At 30.4% G+C, this 8,815-nt stretch overlaps 1 pseudogene across 1 annotated transcript; it reads left to right on the top strand.

Moving 5' to 3' along the window:
• Positions 1-3,145: 3,145 nt before the first annotated feature.
• On the top strand, positions 3,146-8,803 carry LOC145195501 (uncharacterized; annotated as a pseudogene). The gene is made up of 2 exons (XR_016454874.1): positions 3,146-7,858; positions 8,024-8,803. The product of XR_016454874.1 is annotated as an uncharacterized LOC145195501 (transcript).
• Positions 8,804-8,815: the final 12 nt, after the last annotated feature.

Raw genomic sequence — 8,815 nt, 5'->3', positions numbered from 1 at the left:
CCAAGGTAAACCAAGACTTTGGTATACCACTCATTTGAAAAACTGAATATTTTTTTTTATTTAAACTCATATGCTGGATTTACCGATCTAAAACGCTTGATTTTATGAAATGTAGCACAAAATCGGAAGTTTTCTGAACATCGGTAAGATTTCGGTATAAACTTCTGGTTTTTTCCTTTGACACAAATTTACACTTCTGAAATTTGTTGTAGTTAACAATAAAATTCTCACTCAAAATGGCAGCGAGGAATTTATCTCTCAATAGGCAGTTTACTTTGTAAACCATTTCATTTTCTTTTTTTTTTTTTTTTTTTTTTTTTGAGAGTTCTTTTATGATTTTTTCTTTACTTTCAAAGAATAACTGAGAATGAATGTTCTCTTTGCCTAATTTTCTAATGTGCTCATCTTCTAATGGTAACATTGAGAAGATTTCCTCTTGAAGGCAAACAGAAAGTATTTTGTATCCCTTTTTTATTTGTGATCCCATAAGCAAACTACTAATTATAATTTTAAATGTGAAAAGACTTATCTGTTATTAGGATGCGAACCAAAAAAAGTTTATTTTTTTACATATTTAAAATTGATGAAAAATTATTCAGGCAAAAAACTTTCAGAGGCAAAGAACGTAATTGAAAAGTGGAATATCAGCAAAACCAAACTAGTTCTTCAGAAATTTATTAACATTTCGAGTGTTGCTGTTTTGTCTGGCCATGCCTGTGATGACTGTTTTCATAAACTTTCAGAGGATGAGTGTGAGATGTTTAATCATTTGCATGAACTTTTAGAACAACTTCCCTTTGATATTAAGTCATCGTTAGTTTACATAGCAGGATATGTTTCTAGAAAAGACAATGAAGATGATGATGAAACTTTTTTGCATTATGGTACCTATGGAAATTTTACATCTGTCTTAGACCGTGGTGGCCTAAAAATACCCAACGATACATATTGTGAATGGGTATTCTTGAGTTACATTTTGTTTAATTATGTTAGCACATCAAGCTTTTGTAGATATTCTATGTCCTGTTTATTTATGGATATTGCTTGTACTTACGATCTCACCAAAATTACTAGAAACCATTGTCATATTCTTAAAAATATTTTATTTAACAATTATTGCTATATACATTCACCTGCGTCAGACAAGGAAACCAAAGTTAAAGCTTTAAAACTGTTATGTTAGCTTTTGTTAATAAATATACTATACAAAGCTTGCGTTTTAATTTTAGATGATATTTTGTTTAAAAATTGGTAATTTATATTTTTACTTTTGAACTCTTGCTGTCAATATTTCAATGTACTTAAAAACATAAGGTTTTATTTCCATTTATTAATAACAGTTGTTTTTGAACAAATTTTTTCAAAACTATCATCTCTGATTTGTAAACGTTTTTGTAATAAAAATATCGACTTCTTTATTAGACCACAAAAAATTAGGCTTAGACTAGGCCTTATATTAATTCTTCTTATCCTTTGTCTTTTATTTAATCAGGTTGTACTTTTTGAGTAAGACTTAAATAAGCAATATCGTTACATGAATTTTTAAATACATATTTAAACTTAAGGGGGCACAACCCCATAAAAAAAAAAATCTTTAATTTTGATATTTAAATAATTTTTTCTATTTATTAAGTAAATTCATAATAAAATTAAGATTAAAAAAAAAAAAAAATTAAAAAAAAAAGAAAGGGTTGCCCTGTGGGCCAATTTTTAGGGGGCAAAAACTTAGAAATTGACCATTTTGTGGCAAAAATATTTCAAAATGCAGAAGGTCACATAGAATAAAATTTGGCATTTTAACTAGCTTGATGTTAGAGGTATGCAATGAACCTCAAAAACTTAACAACTTACTTATTCCTTGGGGTCGTGCTTTATTTGTTTGAAGGATACAAAAAAAATGATATTTTTATCCCCCATAATGACCGAAAAATCGTTGTATTTTATTTTTAACACATATATTTTTATAATTTTGAGGTTTATTGCACAACCTTGTACATAATAAACAATCTGTCAAAATATGAGAAGTTTTAATCAAACCGTTTTTGAAATATCTTTGCCACAGTCAGGCAAAGTTAGAAAAATGTGGAAATCTTAGAAAAAAAGGTTTAAAAAAAAAATTATGTTAACTTTATTGTTAATAATAATTATATTTATCTGGAGCCTTTTTATCTATTAAGCATTGCACTGTAGACTATATTCAAACAATAGATGTACTTTATTTATCAAAAGTCTTATATAATAACTCTTTTCTACTTGCGAATGAATAAAAAGCTAAAATGGTAAAAAAAATTTACTTTTCCCTGTTAAATGCCATGTTCATATAAACTGCAAGTATTACAAAACAAGTATGATAAAACTAATTTGATATAAACGTTAAAAACTTCCTGCTCCATATGACAAACCCTCATTATTTTTATTTTCACTTCCCTTACTCTTTTTCGCTCCACGCAGAAACTTGCGACGCATCCTATACTTCTCACCATTTTTTCGACTTGCATTTTTTAATCGTGAACGATTTCTGTCTTTGCAACCAAGCTCAGTGTAGCTGCCTCTCTCCATCTGCATTTTATCATGTATTTTTAATGTGGCTAAATTTCCAATATTAAAATGAGCAACTGCATCATAAGCAGCAATTTCCAACTGTACTAGTTTTACAAATATATCTTTTGGAACACGATTCCATATTGTTGTATTGAAAGACTCATTTTGATTCTGAGTTCTTGTAAAGCTATAAAGATTGGTTTAACAAACTTTATAACACTCATGGGTAGTCCTGGTCCTGGTTTATAATTTTGGGTATTATTCAACTTGTCAAGATGATATTGACACTGTACCTGGCTCCTTTGGACAAAATGTGTGATAATTATGTTCTTTTGATGATGCCACATGAAAAAGTGCAGCCATCATAGCAATCTGCATTCCTTTTAGATTTAGAAAAAATAGAAAATATAGAAAAAGGGCTTAAAAAGATGAAAAACAACATTTAAAAACGGTTGCTATGCGCGTTGCTAGGGTATTTAAATAATGAACATCTAAATAAATGAAATTTTGACCAATATCAGCATAGATAGCAAAAATTTAAAAATCAGCAATAGTTTCTACGATAAATTTGAGTTAAAATAAGTGTATTTTTAAAAAATTAATTTTTTCAATAATTTACACTTTTTTAATAGGGTTGTGCCCCCTAAAGAAATCTAATAGTTAATAATAATCTAATAGTTAAATCTAATAGTTATAATAATATTAATATTTATAATTAATAAAAATCTAATAGTTAAATCTAATAGTTAAGCGCATCAAAACAAAAAACATCGGCCTCCACATTTTTCGAGCCGTTGCGCGATAAGGAGGCCTGTTATTTTAGTACGCCCTGACCATGGCCTACTTAAATACACGGCCTTCTTTTTTGCTTAAGTCGAAAAAAATCGAAGGCCAGTTTAAAAATCGTTTATTCGGTCAGATGGACAAACTTTCTTAAACTAATTTTAATTATCGCGCTATAAATTATTAGTAAGTATATATGGCACAGGATAAAAAATTTTACGTTAGCTAGCTAAATCTAAACTGCTAAAATTCAATAAACTTTGAATACTTAATTGTCGCTTCTTTTTAATATAAGATAATAATTATGGTGAATAAATGCTTTTAATTATGATTGCACCTCTAATTATTTCTGTTGTAAAGTATTCCTATTTTTTGTTTTCCAAACTACAATGATTTGAGAAAGATATAGGTTATATTTGGCAATAGAAATTTTGGGACTGTCAAGTTCTGTGCAAGAAATAAAAATACACAAATTCTCAAAAATAAGCTTCAAAAATATAAAAAAACTCTAACACAAACTAATTAAAAGTGAAACAAAATATTTTCATTTTTCTCTTCGTCTTTTTTTAAATGCAACAATGTTATCTGCAACAATCGAATCCCTGACTCTCTTTCTGGTGTTATTAAAATAAATATTTGAAATAACAGTGTGTATAATTTCTTTTCCATGACTTTGATGGTTTGAACATAAAAATGGTTGATGCCCTTCTCTACTGCCAAGAACTAACTTTGCTGCTTTACAGTGTTGCATTTGAGACTGATAAATAACATCAAAAATGTGATCTAGCATAGCAAAACTGTCACAGACATATTCTAAAAGCACTACTGATGGAGCTGTTAGCCCACCTCTGAATAATATATTTAAATATTTTATAATCATTTAACTCCTGTTGACAATTTTGAGTACAAAGCAATTTGCAACACACTCCAAACTTCTGAATCAATTTTTTGGCAATAAAACCAGCAATATAACTGGCAACTTCACGAGAATCATCCGATAAAGTCACACAATCAAAATCTCTTTCTTTAATCTACTCCATTAAGGATCTAACATGTTCTATATCTTTATCAGCATTGATAACATTTTCAAAAGTGTCAATTCGTTCTTTTATCAAACTTTTTATTTGGATTATACTCTCACTATAAATGACATCTTTCAAACTGACAAGGAATCTGCCACCGCTCATTTGATGTATTGTCCATATCTTCTTTCTAAAGGATCACTTTAAAAACGAGCAGTCAATATAAATTTTTACTTATCTTCCATCAGATCTTCAATTATTGAAGCATGACATAATAAAGTTCTTTGCAGTGCTGATGATGTTTGAGGAGATAATGTATATTTCTCAAAATTTGGAATTTTTGTGTTTTTCTGTTTGTTTAACCAGTCAGCAAAAGCTCAAAAAAACTCAGGTTTTTTATCATTTATAATAGCAGCATTACCAAGACAATTATTAGAAAACTGATTTTTTGAATTTGTAATTGTCCACCATTTATTGAATAGAGTTAGGAACAATGCAATATCTAAACGGTCAGGAAAATATGAAATTATTGCTACTACTGTAGTTTCATGTAAGATACCTAAGGCAACACTGACATTTTGCTTCCATTTTCTAGGATGGACAACTTTATTATTTATACTTGGTGCTTTTTTTAAACTTGCATCCAACAGACTGTCCTTTTCTAATAAATCATGAAATATTTTCCATGATATTTCTCCTGATTGAAGATGAATTTCATCTTTGAAAGCTGAAAAATTAAATTCTGGAAAAATTAATCTTTTTTTATTAAGTTGTTTCGAATATTTTTAATCAGATGCACACTGTGTCAAAGAATAAGTAAACTTTTTGTGATAGTACATTAATAAACAAACTATCTTTTTTTTCACCATGTGTATCAAGTAATTTTGTAAAAGAAGAAACATTTGAAGCATGATTGTCACAAACAACACCTCAAACATTAAAATTATTTTTTATTAAAAATTGAATCAGGTTAAGAATTTCAGACTTTAACCAGTCACTGTTCAATTTTACAATTGGAATTGGTTTGACAACACAGGAGATATTTTTTTTCAAACCAGCTACCATGAAAGAGACAATGCTTCTATGACATTCATTTTCCTCACTAATCTCAATAACATTGCCACTAGAATATTCAGCACATTGTTGCAAATACATTTCATAAAAAATTATTATAAGATCTTTCGATAAGCTCCCATTTTCATGTAGCAACTTCAAAACTTTCATAGAATCTATGACAGCTGATTTAAGCTTGCCTAAAAGTGATTTAGATGGGAGTGGGAATTCAGCAGTAAATAATAAGTTTGCAGTGAAGTGTACCGCAACATCAATGCAAATTGAAGAACATTTGAAGAGTAAGTTTTTTTTTATTTGGTGACTTTTGAGTTCTTCAAGAATAGAAGACAAGTTTTCTTTTTCTGTGCTAAAATGTGAATTGAGATTTTCTAGCATACTCCTTCTTTTTAACATATATTAAAGGGTTACTCTGAACCATGACGGTAAGGAAACTGGAAGATTTTTATAAAAAAGTTGGACATAAAAATTTTTGTTGATACGAATAGACTCAGCAACTTCAGGTATGTGTAGTTCACTTTGAATAATTCTATGGAACACAACACAATCATCAAATTTTGAAAATAAATATGCTGCTGGTGAATCAGCAGCTGAAAGGGAATCAACATCTTTAATAATATCTTTTGATAAAAATTTCTGATATTCATCTTCTTGAAATATTCTTTTAGCTGGTGATTTTCTTGGTCCAGATATAACTGGAAGAGAAGCGGTTGCTATGCTAGCAGGGTATATTGTAGGGACAGGCTTTAGGTTATACAGCAAACGAAACTGTTTTTCTGATTGTAATTGAATTGCGTGAAGAAACTATTTACGGCGGATTTGATTGACGTAGTTTATTTGATATGTTGTAAATATAGTTTAAGCGGTTTATTTTATGAGCATATTTGAGATTCTTTGTATAGTATAAATTGAAGGAAAACTTTTTGTAAAGGGAATTTTAAGGAGAAGAGAAAATGTAGAACTGAAACGTTGTGTTCGCTGCGAGAAAACAACAAGCTAACCGGGCACATGATGGAGCCATCTTCGAATAATTAGAACATCTTTGAAAAATACGATGGTATATCCGATGCCGCAATTTGGTCGCAGCGAACCAAAGTTGTTGCAGAGAAGCAACGCGTTGAGTTGACAGTGCTCTTTCCAGTTTTGTTGCGAAGTAATACTTAGTCTTCGAATGTTTGTGAGTAGAAGATAAGAAGGATGTGAAGAGAATCGAAGATGTCTTTATTTATCGAGTTTTTCCTTCGGATGCCTACGTGGCATGATTTGTGTACGAAGCAGAAGATGAGAGATGAGGAACAAATGGATGTCTCTTTTGCTGATCTAAAACGTTTCTCGTGTTTGGCAGAGTAGCCTGACGAGAGGGTGCGACTGGCGTTGCAGTTAGATTGCCAGAAGCGGTATTTGAGATTTGGATCCGCAAAAGAAACAATTGTTGTGATGTTCCGCAAAGCAAGAGTTGCTTTGAATTAAATGTGATCCCGAAGGATCAAGGAGGAGTGTAATTGAATTGCGTGAAGAAACTATTTACGGCGGATTTGATTGACGTAGTTTATTTGATATGTTGTAAATATAGTTTAAGCGGTTTATTTTATGAGCATATTTGAGATTCTTTGTATAGTATAAATTGAAGGAAAACTTTTTGTAAAGGGAATTTTAAGGAGAAGAGAAAATGTAGAGCTGAAACGTTGTGTTCGCTGCGAGAAAACAACACTGATGCTCCTTTATATACTAATTTTTTCTCAAAGTGTTTTAAACAGATCACAGATGATTTTGTGACAGTCCAGAAATTTTTATTTAGAAATCTAATCCATAACTTTCTTAAATTATCATCTTTTGGAAAACTGAAAACTGGAACTACTTCACCACCTAGATAATTGGAGGTAAAACTAACAACACAGCATTTATTAACCATAATTACTATCTATTTATAAAAAGAAGCTACAATCAAGTATATGAGGTTTAGTTGATGTGAAGATTTAGAAAACGCTGAAGTTTTTATCCTATTCCCCGATAGGTTAGCGATCTTTAGTTAGTCCACTGATCTCTATAATAACTGGATAGCGCATTTCTTATATCAAAATTAACGCCAAAATCGCTATAATGGAAAGCCCCAGAACGATGAAATCTGATATGTGCGATAAAGCGATAACCCGAAAAACAGAACTTAAAGCTTACGGGATTAAAATTTTTGGGGCTTTCCAATATGGCGATTTTGGCGTCAAAAAATAAGAAGTTTTGCTCGGAGTTGCGCTATTCAGTTAATAAGGAGATTTAGCAAATGCGACGCTACGTATGTTTTCTCAGTGAAAACCCTAAAAGTAGCCTGGTGACAAGTAATTTGACGCGTATTAAATTTATACGTCCCGTTCTCAACTTCAAACCTTCAGTTTTCACGTTGTTTACAGTACGTTAAAAATGGCAGAATATTTTGCGGACAAAAAGTAAGTTATATAATTCAAACATTAAAAAAAAACAATGCTTATCGTTTTAAAGTATTCTACTTTTTAAAATATAAGCTGAGTATATTATATTTATTAATATTTTTATTTATATTTATTTTTTAACGTTTTTTCTACCAAGTTAAAGTTTTTAGTAAATATTTTTAGGTTATCCATGCAATGGGATGATGAAAAAGACATTCTCATGTTAAGAGAAATAGCTGGAAATGGAATTCTTTTACCAAACAAGGAAGTAGAGAGCGCGGACAAGGGTGGTCAGCTATTGCAGATGTGATTAACACTCTTGATATTTTTCCATGTGTTGCCACGCCTCGAGGTGTACGTGAAAGATTTATGATTTTGTTAAGAAAGTATAAAGCAAAAGCTAGCAAAGCTAAACTAGCATCAGGACTTGGAGGTGACATTCCTACCGAATCAGAAGGCTTAATAGAAGAATTGTATAATATTTTTACAGACACTGAAAAAAAAAATGACAATGAGTCTCAACAGAAGAAACTAGTAAATGAAACTGAAAAAAATAAAGCAGTAGAAATGCGAACAAAGGCCATGGAAAGATTTGGTGAGACTCGAAAACGAAAAGACGAGGACAATGTAGGTGAAAAAAAAAATTGGTAAATCGAAGAAGCAGTTCAGACACTTATTTTTCTAAAAGAAAAGTTAGAATATGATAAGGAAAATAAAAGACTGGAGAGAGAGCAAGTTGCTCATGCTCAAGAACTTTCAAGACAACAATTTGAAATCCAACAGCAGCAACACAATGCTATGTTGCAACAGATGATTGCCATGATGGCTCAACAGAACACTATACTCAATGCATTTTTGAATAAATAATAAACGTGTTTTGAAAACATAAAATACACTGCTTAAAGATTAGTTTTATGTTTTAGCTGCTGTTATTATTCTAATATATATTAAATCTTTTTGTTATTTTGTTAAAAA

This window comes from Hydra viridissima, unplaced genomic scaffold (genome assembly GCF_058129835.1).
Source record: "Hydra viridissima isolate aposymbiotic clone 2 unplaced genomic scaffold, HvirCarnegie_v1 scaffold_8, whole genome shotgun sequence".
Lineage (NCBI taxonomy): Eukaryota > Metazoa > Cnidaria > Hydrozoa > Anthoathecata > Hydridae > Hydra > Hydra viridissima.
This window is presented reverse-complemented; position numbering and strand designations above follow the sequence as displayed.